The sequence below is a fragment of the Pseudophryne corroboree genome, chromosome 4, assembly GCF_028390025.1.
Source record: "Pseudophryne corroboree isolate aPseCor3 chromosome 4, aPseCor3.hap2, whole genome shotgun sequence".
In the NCBI taxonomy this organism is placed as follows: Eukaryota; Metazoa; Chordata; class Amphibia; order Anura; family Myobatrachidae; genus Pseudophryne; species Pseudophryne corroboree.
The window spans coordinates 637,463,174-637,484,607 of NC_086447.1; positions in this window are offsets into that span (position 1 = coordinate 637,463,174).

Consider the following 21,434-nt stretch of genomic DNA (forward strand, 5'->3'; position numbering starts at 1 on the left):
AAAAAATGCACGTGTGCCAGGAAAAACGCAGGCGTGGCTGGGTGAACGCAGGGTGTGTTTGTGACGTCAAAACAGGAACTGAACAGTCTGAAGTCATCGCAAACGCTGAGTAGGTATTGATCTACTCTAAAAATGCACAAAAAAACTTTGTCGCCACTCTTTGATCCTTTTGTTCGCACTTCTGCTAAGCTAAAATACACTCCCATTGGGAGGCGGCATAGCGTTTGCACGGCTGCTAAAAACTGCTAGCGAGCTAACAACTCGGAATGACCACCAATATCTATCCTGTCAAAGTCGAAAAATATTGCAGTACACACATCACGTACAAACCACACACACATGTCCGCCATGTGTGCACATATCCGCAAATTGCGTATGGCCGCACCCGTGGTCCTGCGCGGTTTGAGCGTGGTATGAGTAATTACAGTGGAGTTTGTACTCTCATGGAAAAGCCACAAAGACATATCATAAATCTAATATATATATATATATATATATATATATATATATATATATATTGTATAAATCCCACACTGTCTGCTTTAACCTTTAAATAGCATGAAAATCAGTCACACATAAATTAAAACTCCCAGAGACTAAAATACAATGGCCTTATTTACACTAAGCTTTGAAATTCTATGGAGAAGGCAAACACCTTTGTTTACTAAAATAGCCAAGTTTCTATTTAAAACAATGAGTACTGAATTGTTATTGTCTCACCTGAAAGCAAAAACAAACAAAGTGACAATACCCAGGAACCGAAGCTGTTTAGAAAATCAGAAACAATAGCTAACCACAACACAAGACCAGACAGATAGAAATTTAAGATATTAACATTCCTAGTCTAAAACCCATGGAGATGTAGGTGTTCATATATATATATATATATATATATATATGAATGAATAAATATATAATTCCTAACAAATTGTAATAGCAGGAGTATGTGTGTACGTGTGTATATATATATATATATATATATATGCAAATTTGGAACGCACACACCTTCAATCGTTTTGTCAGGGTGCTCGGTCCAATGTTAACATCCAAACGTTGTGACCAAGATCCACAAAAACCAGCACACCTTATGTAGCAATGAACAATTTACTGAATCCTCATTTTAAAGTGCACCGTGCATAAGATAGTACAAATCGTATACTTAGCAGTTCAATTCACAATGGTAACCCCGCATATTGGCAACTCCAACAGCTGTTTCGGTGCAGCAGCACCTTCGTCAGGGAAAGCCAGCAGTATAACTAACCATCACCAAACACCACACTTGTATACACAAAGACAATTAAAAACAATTACATACACCTGTTCATTCCAATCAAGCTGCAAGTCATGTGATCCCATGGTCCAATCCCGGACCAGGGTACTGCCCACCCCTCCGTCGCCATGGTAACAAAATGCAAGTCTGAACAATGTGTGTGCTTAAATGTAAATTATCAACTGATGGAGCACGAGTAGTTCAATCAAATGAATATTGTATACAAAGCACGCCTCACCCACTCTCTCAACAGCTGTAATGGCCGGATGCATCTAAAGCCGGTTACTACCGGCGTGCGGAACTAATCTCATGCGGTGGGGTTGGCGGGGACCCAGTTGTGAGACGCGTCATCCGGAAGTGACGCGATTTCGCTGTTGTTGTACCGTTTCCACGGCAGCGGGACGCGTCACCCGGAAGTGACGTAGTCGCGCTGCTATCATGAAGAAAGACCTCCCTAATCCACTGTGTATGTATATTAAAATACACACACACAGAATATGAACAATTGGCGCAGTATATGGGAAGTGGCCAGAAAAATCCCATCACCATCAATCAGTCCACAGGATCACATGACTAGACTGCATATCATAAACTATAAATACATGCTAAATCTAGCAGAAAAATATAAACAAAAAAAAGTTTTTTTAAACACGACAAAAATTAAATATGATCATGGACATTGTCCCAATAAGGCCAGGCTGACTGTGTCTCTACAGGTAAGTGTGAACTAATAAATCATCACCAGGCTATATCAACATGGAAATAAATATATTACGTCCACCAGACTCATAAAATGACCATTGCAAATCAGAATCTATAGGAAAGGCGTAAAGGACAGTTCTTCATTTAACCCTCTTGGTGTCATCGCATCTAGATTATAAATCCATTTACTTTCTTTTTGTAAAAGAACTTTGTTCCTATCTCCTCCTCTACGAGCCGGAGGGACTTGCTCTATAGGCATAACTTTCAAGTCCTTTATCGTGTGCTTCGCTGCTGCAAAGTGACGAGCTACTGGCGGTGTGCTGGTATCGATTTTTGTTAGTGCTTTTTTAATGGAACTGCGGTGCATTGCCACTCTTTCCTTAAGCATTCTCTGGGTTTTACCCACATATATCAATTTGCACGGGCACCAAATAACGTATACGACATATTTGGTATCACACGTCATCCGTTGTTTAATTTGATATTTCTTGTCTGTGGCAGGGTTAATAAAAGTGGCCCCGGTATTCATAAAGCTGCAGTTGGTACATCCCGTGCACTTGTACACTCCTTCTTGTAACTGCAGCCAGCCACTTTTAATCATTACTTTTGGACTAATGTCTGAATACACTAGTCGATCCTTCAAATTGGTGCTCCTTTTATAACAGAACAACGGCAAGTTCTTGCAGGCCTGTCCCAGAATTGGATCACTTTGGATAATGTGCCAATGGGAAAGTATTGTCCGTCTTATAGCTCCTGATGTAATGGAGTATGTGCTGGAAAGCATCAATCTGTCGGCTTCCTCTGCCTTCTTTTTAGGAACCAGCAAGTCTTTCCTCTCCAATTGGAGGCATTTTTGTATCGCATCGTCTACTTCCTTCTTTCCATATCCTCTGTCAAGAAATTTCTTGCCCATGTTCACTAGGGCTTCAGGCAATTTATTTGAATCAGAGGTAGTCCTAACCACCCTCACCATTTGTGAGTAGGGCAAACCCCTCTTTAATGGTTGCGGGTGGAAGCTGTCAAATTGTAGCAGTGTATTTTTATCAGTTGTTTTACGAAAAATTTCAGTCATAAACCGCCTTTCCATAATGCTCACCTTAACATCTAGAAATTCAATAGAAGATGGACTACTGTTACAAGTGAATCTGATGGACCCCTCAATACTGTTAAGCCTGGTGATGAATTCGTTCAACTTATCACTACCTCCTGTCCAAATAAAGAATAGATCGTCTATAAAACGACAATAACATTTGACGTATTTAGAAAATTCAGGGTCACCGTGAATATGTGCTTCCTCATAGTTGTACATAAACAAATTTGCGTATGATGGGGCCATGTTTGACCCCATCGCGGTCCCGCAAAGTTGCAAGTAAAATGCATTGTTGAATAGAAAATAATTCTTATGAAGTACAATTTCCATGAGGAGCATCAAATATTCTATTGGTGGACCTTTGTAGTTGGTACTGGACGAAATCACCATTCTGATCGCATCCATACCTTCCTTGTGATTAATATTAGTATAGAGACTACATACATCTAGTGTCACCAGCAAACAGCCTTCAGGGGGTATCCCATAAATCTCCAATTTGTTCAAGAAATCTGTTGTATCCCTTAAATAATAGGGGGTATTCTGAACAATGGGTTGTAGGTGCATGTCAACATATTGTGATAAGGGTTGGCTTAATGAGCCCCTAGATGAAATTATAGGCCTTCCCGGGGGTTTGCTTAGTGATTTATGCACTTTAGGCAATATATAAAGAACCGGGACCTTGGGGAAATCTTGGAATAGGAAACTCGCAGTTGACTCATCTATCCAACCATTATGAGTGCCCATGGAGATGATGGAATCTATCTCACGTTTATAGGCACCTGTTGGGTCAAAGGTTAATTTCTTGTAGCACAAGGTATTACTGAGTTGTGACATCACTTCTTCAATATATTCAGATCGGTCAAGGAGAACAATCCCGCCACCCTTATCTGCAGGGCGTATTATGATCTGATCGTTATTGTCACGATCCGGGTATCTGGACGCCATTTCTTACCCATCAGATGCCTCCTAAGGCTGGCTCAGCGCTCCAGGACCGGATCCCATCTGTTATCCTAATGTTCACATTCCTGCATCCTCTCCTGTCTCTCTGAGACGCTGTCACAGTAACGCCTTATTACATCTGGCATGGCGTCTCCCGCGGCCTCCGCCGCCGTCCCTGAGCTTCTGCATGCAGAGTGTCAGAGTGGCGATTACGTCAGCCGCGGCCTCCGCTGTGTCCGCGTGGTTGGATGTGCACTTGTCAGCCTGGCGTCTCCTGTCTCCAGTGGCCGGCGCCGCCATTACTGTTTTCATTACCACATGGATTACAAACCAAACTTCCCTCCAAGTGTCTGCATGGGCGCAGCCATCTTGGATTCTGTCAGCTGATCATTTCCTCCAATCTGTTGTCAGTATTGTTAATCTGCATAATTGCCTAGCCAATCCCTTCCTTGCTGCAGGTATAAATACACTGTGCCTGAGCAAGGAAGGCGTCAGTGCTTTGGTTGTCAAACCTAGTTCCTGTTTGTCTCTCTCCTGTGATTGTCTTCCAGGTTCCAGCTCCTGTCTCAAGACTTCCACCATAGAGACCCGCACCAGCATTCCACCTGCGGTGTAGCCTGACTCTCCAATCCATTGTGGATTCATCTGTTTCCAGCTACAACATTACCTGCTTCCAGCTCAGCTTCCAGCAGAGTACAGCTTCCCTTAAAGGGCCGGTGTCCTTTCTACACTTTACCACTCTCCACCGGTATTATTATTTCTCCGCTCTCAAGTTCTACATTTCAGTTCATATTTCATCGCTCCCAAGTTCATTTATTATTTAACTGGTTCCAGCCAGTATCCACTCCGTGCTAACAACAGTCTGGTTCCAGCCAGTATCCACAGCAGCTGTTTTATCTTCAGCAACCCAGCTTTTCCTGGAACACCAGCTGGCACAATCCTGGGTTATCTCCATTGCTACAGTCGGGCCTGGTAAGGACTTTCCATCTAGAAGATCATAAGAACTATCTCACACTACCAGTGCCCTGTGGCTCCTGCCATCCTGTAGTACCCAGGAACTGTATTTATTCTTTGCTGACTTTTACGTTTTCTTTTACTGCTGCTGTGTTGCGGAGTTGTCATAATAAACATCATTGACTTTTATCCAAGTTGTCGTGGTCACGCCTTCGGGCAGTTATTATTCATGTTACTTACATGTCCAGGGGTCTGATACAACCTCCCAGGTTCCGGTACATCTCAGCCCCTACAACTGAGGCTGCCTCCCGTCAGCTCAGGCTATCAGTTGTGACAGTTATTCCGTAAATCCTGTACAGCTTTAATCTCCTCAGGTTTTAAATTTTGATATTTCTTTCTCATAGAATTAATAATAGGCAGTGTATCTCTCTTGACCAATCTGATAAATGTGTCAATGGAAGCGTTATTACTCGGTGGATCAAACAAGCTTTTAGGTCTAAACGATCGTTCCCGTGTTTCACCTGTACCTTGTTTACTAAAGAAATCTTTCAATCGAAGTTGCCTATAGAAGCGGTACAACTCAGTCTCCCATTCAAACGCAGTTTGCTTGAATGTCGGTACAAATGTTAACCCTTTTGATAATACGGTCATTTCAGCTGGCGTAAGACTGTGACTAGATAGATTAAACACCACTATCTCCTGTTCCCCTTTGTGTATGTCCTTTCTTGGCCCCTTTCGATGTTTAGTCCCCCCTCTTCTACAGGGCCTTTGCCTCTGCCTACCTTGTATCGACTTCTGGTGTACACTCGATCCCTTAAAAAAGGCTGTCTGCTGGTGGAGGGTTGGTCTGAGTCACTAGGGGAAGTTTGGGAATCAAGGTCTGTATATGACCTGTCACCTCTCCTCCTTCCCCTGTTGCTCTGGCCCCCTCTCCACACTCGCCTGGCACCCGGATTCGTGAGCCAGGAGTACACCCTTAGTTCTTTGTAGTCTTCCTTGACTTTTCTAAATTTGTCTCTCTTAAATGATAATAATTCAGATCTAAAGGAGGAAACACTATCCTCTAATTTGGTGAGCCAATCACAGCCTGCATCAGATTGTAAAATCTCAACACCTGTCAATTCACAGTCAGCCAGCTCCTTCTTGAGAACCTCGATCTCAGTGTTAAACCTGTTGAATAACCAAAATCATCAAGTCAAAGCTACAATGATTTAATATAAGACACCACTGTCTACAGAATTCAGCGCTATTGCGCCCAATAGTCGGTTGATTCTTGATACGAAAGCCCCTTGGTATATATTTATCTTTGTGGTATTGTGATAAAGTAAGTCCATGTAATTCTAACTCCGTAAGTCTTTTCTTAAGTTTGAGTAGATCTGAAAAAACTTCTGTTGGACTATCAGTATCAAAAGCCAATTCTTCTGTTGCAGTGAACAATATTTTAGAGATATCCTTTTCCAGGAATCTTTTAGTGCCTGTTAAATCACCGACATCTTTATCCATGACCAAAGGAGGTGTATGTAAAGATAATGTGCTATAGCAAATCCAAATGAATGGAGATCACTTTCATAAAGCTTCTATTATATAACTTAGTGGTGCAGTCCATAAACCACAATGCAATGGTCAATCATCATATGCAAATTTGGAACGCACACACCTTCAATCGTTTTGTCAGGGTGCTCGGTCCAATGTTAACATCCAAACGTTGTGACCAAGATCCACAAAAACCAGCACACCTTATGTAGCAATGAACAATTTACTGAATCCTCATTTTAAAGTGCACCGTGCATAAGATAGTACAAATCGTATACTTAGCAGTTCAATTCACAATGGTAACCCCGCATATTGGCAACTCCAACAGCTGTTTCGGTGCAGCAGCACCTTCGTCAGGGAAAGCCAGCAGTATAACTAACCATCACCAAACACCACACTTATATACACAAAGACAATTAAAAACAATTACATACACCTGTTCATTCCAATCAAGCTGCAAGTCATGTGATCCCATGGTCCAATCCCGGACCAGGGTACTGCCCACCCCTCCGGCGCCATGGTAACAAAATGCAAGTCTGAACAATGTGTGTGCTTAAATGTAAATTATCAACTGATGGAGCACGAGTAGTTCAATCAAATGAATATTGTATACAAAGCACGCCTCACCCACTCTCTCAACAGCTGCAATGGCCGGATGCATCTAAAGCCGGTTACTACCGGCGTGCGGAACTAATCTCATGCGGTGGGGTTGGCGGGGACCCAGTTGTGAGACGCGTCATCCGGAAGTGACGCGATTTCGCTGTTGTTGTACCGTTTCCACGGCAGCGGGACGCGTCACCCGGAAGTGACGTAGTCGCGCTGCTATCATGAAGAAAGACCTCCCTAATCCACTGTGTATGTATATTAAAATACACACACACAGAATATGAACAATATCAAATTAAACAACGGATGACGTGTGATACCAAATATGTCGTATACGTTATTTGGTGCCCGTGCAAATTGATATATGTGGGTAAAACCCAGAGAATGCTTAAGGAAAGAGTGGCAATGCACCGCAGTTCCATTAAAAAAGCACTAACAAAAATCGATACCAGCACACCGCCAGTAGCTCGTCACTTTGCAGCAGCGAAGCACACGATAAAGGACTTGAAAGTTATGCCTATAGAGCAAGTCCCTCCGGCTCGTAGAGGAGGAGATAGGAACAAAGTTCTTTTACAAAAAGAAAGTAAATGGATTTATAATCTAGATGCGATGACACCAAGAGGGTTAAATGAAGAACTGTCCTTTACGCCTTTCCTATAGATTCTGATTTGCAATGGTCATTTTATGAGTCTGGTGGACGTAATATATTTATTTCCATGTTGATATAGCCTGGTGATGATTTATTAGTTCACACTTACCTGTAGAGACACAGTCAGCCTGGCCTTATTGGGACAATGTCCATGATCATATTTAATTTTTGTCGTGTTTAAAAAAACTTTTTTTTGTTTATATTTTTCTGCTAGATTTAGCATGTATTTATAGTTTATGATATGCAGTCTAGTCATGTGATCCTGTGGACTGATTGATGGTGATGGGATTTTTCTGGCCACTTCCCATATACTGCGCCAATTGTTCATATTCTGTGTGTGTGTATTTTAATATACATACACAGTGGATTAGGGAGGTCTTTCTTCATGATAGCAGCGCGACTACGTCACTTCCGGGTGACGCGTCCCGCTGCCGTGGAAACGGTACAACAACAGCGAAATCGCGTCACTTCCGGATGACGCGTCTCACAACTGGGTCCCCGCCAACCCCACCGCATGAGATTAGTTCCGCACGCCGGTAGTAACCGGCTTTAGATGCATCCGGCCATTGCAGCTGTTGAGAGAGTGGGTGAGGCGTGCTTTGTATACAATATTCATTTGATTGAACTACTCGTGCTCCATCAGTTGATAATTTACATTTAAGCACACACATTGTTCAGACTTGCATTTTGTTACCATGGCGCCGGAGGGGTGGGCAGTACCCTGGTCCGGGATTGGACCATGGGATCACATGACTTGCAGCTTGATTGGAATGAACAGGTGTATGTAATTGTTTTTAATTGTCTTTGTGTATATAAGTGTGGTGTTTGGTGATGGTTAGTTATACTGCTGGCTTTCCCTGACGAAGGTGCTGCTGCACCGAAACAGCTGTTGGAGTTGCCAATATGCGGGGTTACCATTGTGAATTGAACTGCTAAGTATACGATTTGTACTATCTTATGCACGGTGCACTTTAAAATGAGGATTCAGTAAATTGTTCATTGCTACATAAGGTGTGCTGGTTTTTGTGGATCTTGGTCACAACATTTGGATGTTAACATTGGACCGAGCACCCTGACAAAACGATTGAAGGTGTGTGCGTTCCAAATTTGCATATGATGATTGACCATTGCATTGTGGTTTATGGACTGCACCACTAAGTTATATAATAGAAGCTTTATGAAAGTGATCTCCATTCATTTGGATTTGCTATAGCACATTATCTTTACATACACCTCCTTTGGTCATGGATAAAGATGTCGGTGATTTAACAGGCACTAAAAGATTCCTGGAAAAGGATATCTCTAAAATATTGTTCACTGCAACAGAAGAATTGGCTTTTGATACTGATAGTCCAACAGAAGTTTTTTCAGATCTACTCAAACTTAAGAAAAGACTTACGGAGTTAGAATTACATGGACTTACTTTATCACAATACCACAAAGATAAATATATACCAAGGGGCTTTCGTATCAAGAATCAACCGACTATTGGGCGCAATAGCGCTGAATTCTGTAGACAGTGGTGTCTTATATTAAATCATTGTAGCTTTGACTTGATGATTTTGGTTATTCAACAGGTTAACACTGAGATCGAGGTTCTCAAGAAGGAGCTGGCTGACTGTGAATTGACAGGTGTTGAGATTTTACAATCTGATGCAGGCTGTGATTGGCTCACCAAATTAGAGGATAGTGTTTCCTCCTTTAGATCTGAATTATTATCATTTAAGAGAGACAAATTTAGAAAAGTCAAGGAAGACTACAAAGAACTAAGGGTGTACTCCTGGCTCACGAATCCGGGTGCCAGGCGAGTGTGGAGAGGGGGCCAGAGCAACAGGGGAAGGAGGAGAGGTGACAGGTCATATACGGACCTTGATTCCCAAACTTCCCCTAGTGACTCAGACCAACCCTCCACCAGCAGACAGCCTTTTTTAAGGGATCGAGTGTACACCAGAAGTCGATACAAGGTAGGCAGAGGCAAAGGCCCTGTAGAAGAGGGGGGACTAAACATCGAAAGGGGCCAAGAAAGGACATACACAAAGGGGAACAGGAGATAGTGGTGTTTAATCTATCTAGTCACAGTCTTACGCCAGCTGAAATGACCGTATTATCAAAAGGGTTAACATTTGTACCGACATTCAAGCAAACTGCGTTTGAATGGGAGACTGAGTTGTACCGCTTCTATAGGCAACTTCGATTGAAAGATTTCTTTAGTAAACAAGGTACAGGTGAAACACGGGAACGATCGTTTAGACCTAAAAGCTTGTTTGATCCACCGAGTAATAACGCTTCCATTGACACATTTATCAGATTGGTCAAGAGAGATACACTGCCTATTATTAATTCTATGAGAAAGAAATATCAAAATTTAAAACCTGAGGAGATTAAAGCTGTACAGGATTTACGGAATAACGATCAGATCATAATACGCCCTGCAGATAAGGGTGGCGGGATTGTTCTCCTTGACCGATCTGAATATATTGAAGAAGTGATGTCACAACTCAGTAATACCTTGTGCTACAAGAAATTAACCTTTGACCCAACAGGTGCCTATAAACGTGAGATAGATTCCATCATCTCCATGGGCACTCATAATGGTTGGATAGATGAGTCAACTGCGAGTTTCCTATTCCAAGATTTCCCCAAGGTCCCGGTTCTTTATATATTGCCTAAAGTGCATAAATCACTAAGCAAACCCCCGGGAAGGCCTATAATTTCATCTAGGGGCTCATTAAGCCAACCCTTATCACAATATGTTGACATGCACCTACAACCCATTGTTCAGAATACCCCCTATTATTTAAGGGATACAACAGATTTCTTGAACAAATTGGAGATTTATGGGATACCCCCTGAAGGCTGTTTGCTGGTGACACTAGATGTATGTAGTCTCTATACTAATATTAATCACAAGGAAGGTATGGATGCGATCAGAATGGTGATTTCGTCCAGTACCAACTACAAAGGTCCACCAATAGAATATTTGATGCTCCTCATGGAAATTGTACTTCATAAGAATTATTTTCTATTCAACAATGCATTTTACTTGCAACTTTGCGGGACCGCGATGGGGTCAAACATGGCCCCATCATACGCAAATTTGTTTATGTACAACTATGAGGAAGCACATATTCACGGTGACCCTGAATTTTCTAAATACGTCAAATGTTATTGTCGTTTTATAGACGATCTATTCTTTATTTGGACAGGAGGTAGTGATAACTTGAACGAATTCATCACCAGGCTTAACAGTATTGAGGGGTCCATCAGATTCACTTGTAACAGTAGTCCATCTTCTATTGAATTTCTAGATGTTAAGGTGAGCATTATGGAAAGGCGGTTTATGACTGAAATTTTTCGTAAAACAACTGATAAAAATACACTGCTACAATTTGACAGCTTCCACCCGCAACCATTAAAGAGGGGTTTGCCCTACTCACAAATGGTGAGGGTGGTTAGGACTGCCTCTGATTCAAATAAATTGCCTGAAGCCCTAGTGAACATGGGCAAGAAATTTCTTGACAGAGGATATGGAAAGAAGGAGGTAGACGATGCGATACAAAAATGCCTCCAATTGGAGAGGAAAGACTTGCTGGTTCCTAAAAAGAAGGCAGAGGAAGCCGACAGATTGATGCTTTCCAGCACATACTCCATTACATCAGGAGCTATAAGACGGACAATACTTTCCCATTGGCACATTATCCAAAGTGATCCAATTCTGGGACAGGCCTGCAAGAACTTGCCGTTGTTCTGTTATAAAAGGAGCACCAATTTGAAGGATCGACTAGTGTATTCAGACATTAGTCCAAAAGTAATGATTAAAAGTGGCTGGCTGCAGTTACAAGAAGGAGTGTACAAGTGCACGGATGTACCAACTGCAGCTTTATGAATACCGGGGCCACTTTTATTAACCCTGCCACAGACAAGAAATATCAAATTAAACAACGGATGACGTGTGATACCAAATATGTCGTATACGTTATTTGGTGCCCGTGCAAATTGATATATGTGGGTAAAACCCAGAGAATGCTTAAGGAAAGAGTGGCAATGCACCGCAGTTCCATTAAAAAAGCACTAACAAAAATCGATACCAGCACACCGCCAGTAGCTCGTCACTTTGCAGCAGCGAAGCACACGATAAAGGACTTGAAAGTTATGCCTATAGAGCAAGTCCCTCCGGCTCGTAGAGGAGGAGATAGGAACAAAGTTCTTTTACAAAAAGAAAGTAAATGGATTTATAATCTAGATGCGATGACACCAAGAGGGTTAAATGAAGAACTGTCCTTTACGCCTTTCCTATAGATTCTGATTTGCAATGGTCATTTTATGAGTCTGGTGGACGTAATATATTTATTTCCATGTTGATATAGCCTGGTGATGATTTATTAGTTCACACTTACCTGTAGAGACACAGTCAGCCTGGCCTTATTGGGACAATGTCCATGATCATATTTAATTTTTGTCGTGTTTAAAAAAACTTTTTTTTGTTTATATTTTTCTGCTAGATTTAGCATGTATTTATAGTTTATGATATGCAGTCTAGTCATGTGATCCTGTGGACTGATTGATGGTGATGGGATTTTTCTGGCCACTTCCCATATACTGCGCCAATTGTTCATATTCTGTGTGTGTGTATTTTAATATACATACACAGTGGATTAGGGAGGTCTTTCTTCATGATAGCAGCGCGACTACGTCACTTCCGGGTGACGCGTCCCGCTGCCGTGGAAACGGTACAACAACAGCGAAATCGCATCACTTCCGGATGACGCGTCTCACAACTGGGTCCCCGCCAACCCCACCGCATGAGATTAGTTCCGCACGCCGGTAGTAACCGGCTTTAGATGCATCCGGCCATTGCAGCTGTTGAGAGAGTGGGTGAGGCGTGCTTTGTATACAATATTCATTTGATTGAACTACTCGTGCTCCATCAGTTGATAATTTACATTTAAGCACACACATTGTTCAGACTTGCATTTTGTTACCATGGCGCCGGAGGGGTGGGCAGTACCCTGGTCCGGGATTGGACCATGGGATCACATGACTTGCAGCTTGATTGGAATGAACAGGTGTATGTAATTGTTTTTAATTGTCTTTGTGTATACAAGTGTGGTGTTTGGTGATGGTTAGTTATACTGCTGGCTTTCCCTGACGAAGGTGCTGCTGCACCGAAACAGCTGTTGGAGTTGCCAATATGCGGGGTTACCATTGTGAATTGAACTGCTAAGTATACGATTTGTACTATCTTATGCACGGTGCACTTTAAAATGAGGATTCAGTAAATTGTTCATTGCTACATAAGGTGTGCTGGTTTTTGTGGATCTTGGTCACAACGTTTGTATATATATATATATATATATATATGAATTAGTGATGAGCGGATTCGGTTTTACTCGGTTCTCAAAACCGAATCTTATTGGCTATCCAAAACACGTGACATCAGTGAGCCAATAAGATTCGGTTTTGAGAACCGAGTAAAACCGAATCCGTTCATCACTAATATGAATATGTGGATATATGTATATCTTGAAGATTGAAATAGATAATCATATCATGTGTGGGATCATTTTGTTCAGAGTCACGTAAACATTAATCTGGTGGGAATAAGAACATTATTAAATATTACCTCATTAAGTTATTAATAATACCAGATTTATGATTAATGTGATGGGTTTAACTGATCATGGGGCGGGAACTCAGATGTAAACAACAGAAACCACATCTCAAGTCCTAGCCATCGCCCACTTCTTGAACTGACCAATGGTCCCCGGTGCACAGGATATGTCCCACCCCCGAACCAATGGAAGAAGAGCACACAGTGTCTATTGTATTATGTTGTGATCTACTGAATAAAGAGTGAGCTGCAGGCCAGGTCACTATCACAGACTCTTAACGCTTTCAACCTGATTAGCGGAGGACCGGGACCGGGACGCGCACGCGATTATTCACACGTATGTACATTGACTGTAGCCATTATTCTGTTGTAGATTTATCTTGTTAGCCTGTAGTGTATAATTTGTACTGTTTTACCTTTTGAAATAATCCACTGTGGTCTTAGAACCCTGTGGTTCAACTACATATCGGTGTTGTGTCCTCATTTCCCTGCTAGGGTTTAAAGCGTATTTTACTGTAGAAAGTTTATAAGTATTGATACGCACTGCGGGTACTTTATACCATCAGCGCTACTTAAGGTTTAAGGTATAACATCATTGCAGTGCTTTGCTGCATAAAGGTTTAAAGTGTAACCATATTATTACATTGTATTACTAATAAGGTTTAAAGGTTATCAATTGTGTGTGCGCGCGCTGTGCGTACTCTGTACACTCATCGCGGCGTGTGTACGCCAAGTACGTACCACGTACGGGACTCTGTACGCAAATAGCGTACAAAGTGCGTAGGGCGTGTATTCAGTCTAGCGGCCATAGAGGCTCCATGGTAAAAGTGTATCTAGAGGTATAACTTTATGGTTTAAGATAATATCGACATTATCAATTGAGGGCATCGTCTGGTTTTTCCTCATACCCGCAGCCTAGCAGGTTAAAGCAGACTATCTATCAGCAAAGGGGGACGGGTAAGGTACCCTGCGTGAACCTTTCCCTGGTCGCAGGATACACTGGAAACCCTATTTGTATGCTGATTAGATGGTGTCTGCTCTGCATGGTTTGTAGGGATGCTGGTGGAACCCGAAAAGTGAGTAAGCAAAGCTATCTAAAAAGTCTGTGAATTTCTGTTTTTGCGCACACAACACACGCATACACCTATATTTAGTACTTTGTATACCTGCTCGCATTGCGACCATAAGTATTGATTATTAGATTCATTTTGACCTGTGCTGAGAAATTTGTTGCTATTTAGTTAAAATATAGAGTTAATATTTAAGGAAGTAAGTGTAAGACTCACACGCAGCCTGACCTAGTTGTAAAGTTTTATACAGAAGAAACTGTGTGTGGTGTTAAGTGAGCGATTATAGATAATATCGCTTACATTTATAGAAGTGTGGGATTTGTACTACTGCGGAAGTACGGTCTTTGTACACGTGTCTCGGACAAAGTACGGGACTGCGTACGCAACATAAAGACGTACGCACGATCGCGTGCTTACGCAACGTGCGTAAGGATACGGCCGCTAAGTACAAATTACACAATAGCATTGTTTAGTTTAGGCGCGAAACGGTAGCCACACGGTAATAGCACAAATTGTTCAGTGTCCAAGATTTAGTTTAAATAAAACCTTTTTTACTGCATTACCTCTGGTACTAAGGCTGTTCACCTGAATGAAAGTTAATTTTCTGTACAGAAAAAAAGCCAAAAAGTGTATTTGAGTGAACGAGTGTGAGTGTGCAAACAATAAAGGTTTTGTGGACCCAGGGAATTCGGGATCCCGTAGGAGACCACACCAGGTGAGTGGACACTTGGTGGCGTGAGACTGGCTTGCTCACGTTAACATTGATTAAGGTACAAAGGAGCAAGGTAGCAGATACCGCAGACCAGAAGGTCAGCGAAGGTTTAGAGTACCGCAGACTAAAAGGTCAGCGAGGTTTTGTTTAGGTGCCGCAACCACAAGGGGTTAGCGAAGAAACCCATATAGGCCATTTGATTGAAACGCTCCGGCTTAAGTTTCGCAGCCTGAAAAACGATTCCATTGGTCGTACGGCGGATAAGTAACAGTTACTTATACGCTGTGCGATTGTACCGCACGTTCGTGAGTGCAATACTTAGCGCAACGTGATCCCCTTTTTACGAGCTTTGCGTAAAATCGCGGGATCATTAGCTCTGGGTGTAGCATGCGAAGCGTGATTTGTGTACATTTTTGTCTGTTTTAAGGGAGTTTCGCTGGTCACTCAGGAAATCTCCAACAACCAATATTTACTGGGAAGGGTAAGTCACTCCCATATACTTCCAGTAAATAGAGGTTACACAGGGGCCCTAGGTTGGGTACGTACCGGCGCTGACGACAGTGTTTAGGTGTATTGGCCAACGTGGGCGTGAGTGGGTGAAAGCACTCGCTGAACTTTCACCGTTGCCTTATATTGAGTATTTTGTGTTTTTGTAGGAATTAGTTGAGAAGGCAATACCTGCAAAATATGGGGGCCAGTTGCTCAAGTAAGGGACGTTAAACCAGGGTTCAGGTTGATGTTCCGCGGCCCAAGGGGTCAGCGAGGTACATAATGTGTGAAAAGTATGGATCACACACAGAGGTTTTATGCAATGAATGGGAACGTATGACTGCGGAAGATAGGGAACCGTTCCCTAGGGTAGGCAGTTTTGAACCAGAGGTGTTGCAGAATTTAAGGGTTAGGATATGTCTGATAAAGTCCCAAAAGAAAAGGGTCAGACACACAAACTAATTTATGGCAGCAAGAGGGCGATATGCAAGAGAAATTAACAAATGCAATCGGTTCCAAACCTAGCGGGAATGAGAACACAAACACACCATTGTCGACATAGGTCGAAGGGGAACAGAAGGCTACAGTCAATGATACATCCGTAAATGATAGTAATATGAAAGAGCAATGTATTAACCCTAACTTTTGCAAAATGTATCCTGTTTTGAAGTCTCTCCAAGGTTTTAGGTCACAGGAAGATGAAGGAGTCAGCCAAATCACAGCTCTCCTCCAAGCAGTCATGTTGCAGGAAACTCAGGTGGGATCTGTCCAACCAGGTAGTGCAGTAACAGTATTCCCCAATGAAAGAACGGGTGAGGTCACAGCTACCGGTAAGTATGAGACAGTTCATTGCACAGAAACAACACCACACAGTAAACAGATTAGGAACGGAATGGTAGGATTACACCCTGTCTTGGAAATAGTAACTCCCAATGGGGGAACCGATAGTCAGGGAGTAGTCTTCACCGAGAATAATGCAATGTATTGCCCGTGGCCCAGAGATGAGCTGCGATCAATCATTTCAGAATTCCCCAACCCTCGGAAGCATTTAGCCAGATGTCAGAAATTTATCAGAGATCTGGGTAATGTGTATGAACCAACAAACCAACATTGGCGGACATTTTTGAAAGCATGCCTACCCCCTAATATTGACACCCAAAAATTTACCACTGATTGTAGGCTAGAGTCGAATAGTCCTATGACTGACAGAAACAATCAGGAAAATATAGAACAAATTAATAAGCAACTAGAGTTGTGTTTTCCCGCTGAGTGGAGAAGAATTTTCTCCATAAAACAGAGGAAAAATGAAATGACATCTGATTATTTCCACCGAGCACTGCAGGAAATGGATAGATACATGGGGGTATTAGATGCAGGGAACGATGAAAAATACAGAGAAGTGGCTGTGTCTGTGCTAATGGACGGACTCGATCAGACAGTGAGGGACAGAGTACAAACCTCTTTGCCTGGTTGGAGAGGGGTCACAGTAGCTTGCCTTAGAGAGTGCGCAATTGAACACCATAGGAATATTGCTAGGCATAGAAAACTGCAAGAGGAGAGGCTGAGGATTGAAAGTATGCAGGCTCTTACACCAAAGTCTCATCAGCCCAAACCCCAAAACCCTAGTAGTAACAAAAGACCGATAATATGTTACATTTGTAAAAATATGAAGGACATTTTGCTAGAAATTGTAGGAGTAGTAGAGCACATAGCCAATATAGACCCCTAGACAGAATAAATAAGCCACGTTAGTAAACACATAGACGGGATCAAGGGACATATAGTAAGGAATCACAAGCAGTATAGAAAAACACAGATTCGGTTAATGGGAAGAACAGAATAAATGCAACTTTACCCTTTTGACAGAACTTACAGAGATTAGGAGGAGGCTTCTAAACTTCTGCTTCTCTCCCTCTAGCAGAAGTGACCTCTAAGTAATTTAACAGGAGTTTTGTTAGAGATGGTATACATATAGAGTGCTCCCACCCAGGAAGCACAAAATATGTTAAAATACCCACGAAGACTAATATTGCATTTCACTGTTTTAGAAGCATGTCCATCACAGGTAGAGGAAATTATCTCAAAGATACCGGGTTCCCCATGAACTTAGAATGGACAAGACACTGGATTGATGGCTGGGATAGTTCCAGTTGAGATATAACACACATAGAATTTTTTTTAAGGGAACAGCCTGATTAGGGAATCATTCCCCGTAGTGCCCAATCCAGATGTCAAACTTTGTAAAATCTTCTTTGTTACTAAACTCTGTGATTTGTCTTCAAAGTTTCCTCTTCATCTCTGACGTTCACCGACAGAATTACAGCTCAAACGTCACATGTCTACTCGGTCTTTTCAGAGGTCTGCCCAAAACCAGTATATCTCACCAGCATCACTGTGCCTGGCCATGCACAAAGGGTAGAGAGTGGAAATACTGGTGAAGGGAGACTGTGCATAGATACCGATAGACATGATGGTGTGATAGCCTGATGGTGAACGCAAATCTGACAAATTTTCTATTTATTATTCTCTCCCTCTCTCTTTTTAATTTTCCACGGATGGTTTACTTCACACAACCGATAATACACAATAGTGAAACACATTGTAATGCAAGATTTATGTTCCCTACAGAAAGGTCGCTGACTCGGAGAGAATATCGTATCACTGGGGTGTCTGTTCCGGGAAGGCTGAGAGGCAGCACTGTTGAGATGGCACCTGAGCACGGAGAACAACAAGACTAGAGGCGGTTGTCGCACCAGTTTTTCTTTTTCCTATTTATTATTTTCTCCATCTCCCATTACCCTCCTTTCCTCCCCCTTCTTGTTCCCTTTCTCTCCCCTTAACAAGATGGACTTACCCCAAGAGACTGCGTTCCGGGTTTTCCTGTTGACCCTGTTGCTGACCAGAGCAGTCTGTTTCGGTGAGAGTATCAGAGAGGTCGAGAAAGGATCTGGAATGGGTTCTGATGGCAAGGACGGATTTGTAGAATTCCAAGAGCAACACATCCACCGAGCAAAGGCGAGTATCAGAACACGATCTGGTAGTCTAGAAACTAGGAGGCACTGTGAAGGGTTATTGGCTGAGGAAGATTGCATCTGTAGGAATTGTGAAAACATAGTTGAGGATGGGTGCATCCAGAGATGTCAGTCCAGCCTTAATATCAACATGGACCGTCATCCATTGAGTGATTACCACTCACTAGTGGGTAAGGTCTTAAACCAGACCGAATGCTGGGTGTGCTCACAAGTACCTCAAGGTCAGAACAAGTCAGGATTAGTACCATACCCGTTAGCAATAAATGAGGTACTCGAATTACGGGGTGGGAGACCGGTGGACAAGAAATGTAATATTTCTAGGCCCCCTAGTTTGAAGCTCCACCAGTATCATGTAGATAGAGCCTTGTTATGTTTTAACATTTCCAATTCCCGAAAGCCGGGAAATTGGGAAGTGACATGGAACAACCAAACCATGGCATTTTCGCACAGAGCTGACAGGATACCCGTAGACTCTGAACTTATACGCCAAATAGCCGACGGTGGAAGGTATTTTCAGTATAGGTATACTCAAGGATGTGAGACCATGCGGGTTGGAGAAGTATCACCAGGGTACTGTGCGCATATCATACAGCCTGATATGTGTACTGAACAGATGAGAGAACTAGGTATTGGGTTTTTCACTTGGAAAGTTTGCAATATGGTAATGTCATATTCTGTCCCATATGTTCTCCCCGATGATGCCTATTTCATATGCGGGAGAAAGGCGTATAAGTGGCTTGCCCCAAACTCAGAGGGATTGTGTTACATTGGAAGAGTGTTGCCAGAAGTAATGACCATAACCCATGATAAGATGAAAGACATTCACCGCAGTGCTCAAGCTCCTTACACTCATACTCACTATGAACACATCGTTAAGAGACACCTCATAGATAGGACAGAGCACGCAGCCTCTGATTTAATCCACGAATCCACCGGGATTCAATTCCAACTCGCGTTAGACATCACCCGTACTGCCAGAGGAATTATAAATTATAGGTACATCCATGCGCTAGCGAATCTGATAGATAATATCACTGAGATGTATGACGACACCTTCAGGTATACGGGAAGGGAGTTGCAAGCTTACAAAACGGAACTGATCCAGCACAGGATGGTCCTCAATTATATCACAGCGGTGACAGGCGGGTACTGTGTCACATTGGCAACTCAATATGGTGTGAAGTGCTGCACGTATATTACAAACAGCACTGACGACCCAACTGAGATCATTGATCAAAAGATGGACGATATCTTGCAGTTGAAGTGGGAGTTCCGACGGAGACACAACCTTACCCTGACTGCTGTGAGTAATGAACTGACCGGCTGGGTCTCATGGTTGAACCCACGCAATTGGTTCTCAGGTTTAGGAGAATGGGCTCAAAATGTTATAATGAGTGTAGGAAAGTTTCTCCTTTGTATCCTGGGAGTCGTCATAATTATTGGCTTGATATTTAGGTGTGTTCGAATTTTAACTCGGCGCAAGCGCAGTACAAAAGTGATGAGTTTAAGGAGCAGGGGCATTGCTACAGCAGCAGATTTAATTTATGATCCATCTATAGAAACGATGTTGTGATAAGGATTGCAAATGAATTCCACGGCCCGTTTCTTTCACCCATTTTTCCTGTGTTTCAGCAAAAATACACCCATCCGGAAGAAACTTCGATCAACACCCAAGAATGATTACGCAAATGTTATGTGAATGTATTTTTGATATGTGTCTTATCTTCATCTCTACAACCTTCAGGTAGTGACACACATAGTCGACAGGTGATATCCATATATTAGCATTCACATATGTTCCCCCTGCATGTATCATCAACTAAATGTGCACCCCATTTGTTGGAACAAAAAGCCGAAAAGAGCTCGGTAGTGTTTGTTGGCCCACTTACAGACCCTTAAAACGGGATAAGAAGGATTTAATGTATACTTCGCAATACCTCGAAGCTTATCTAGAACATATACGGCACGATGATACATGCCCCTCAGACATGAATTCATACATACATGCTTTTACTATCCCACTAGGTCATACATTTCCCACCTACACCTCTCTGCCTACCATTCAATCATCTGTAGATATTTGTATCGTATATTTTTATCCAATCATCTGTAGATATTTGTATCGTATATTTTTATCCAATCATCTGTAGATATTGTATTGTATATTTTTCTGTTTAATGTTTAGATAGTGGCAGTTATTGTTGACTGCCAAAGGGTAGACTGTCAAAGTCGAAAAATATTGCAGTACACACATCACGTACAAACCACACACACATGTCCGCCATGCGTGCACATATCCGCAAATTGCGTATGGTCGCACCCGCGGCCCTGCGCGGTTTGAGCGTGGTATGAGTAATTACAGTGAAGTTTGTACTCTCATGGAAAAGCCACAAAGACATATCATAAATCTAATATATATATATATTGTATAAATCCCACACTGTCTGCTTTAACTTTTAAATAGCATGAAAATCAGTCACACATAAATTAAAACTTCCAGAGACTAAAATACAATGGCCTTATTTACACTAAGCTTTGAAATTCTATGGAGAAGGCAAACATCTTTGTTTACTAAAATAGCCAAGTCTCTATTTAAAACAATGAGTACTAAATTGTCATTGTCTCACCTGAAAGCAAAAACAAACGAAGTGACAATACCCAGGAACCAAAGCTGTTTAGAAAATCAGAAACAATAGCTAACCACAACACAAGACCAGATAGATAGAAATTTAAGATATTAACATTCCTAGTCTAAAACCCATGGAGATGTAGGTGTT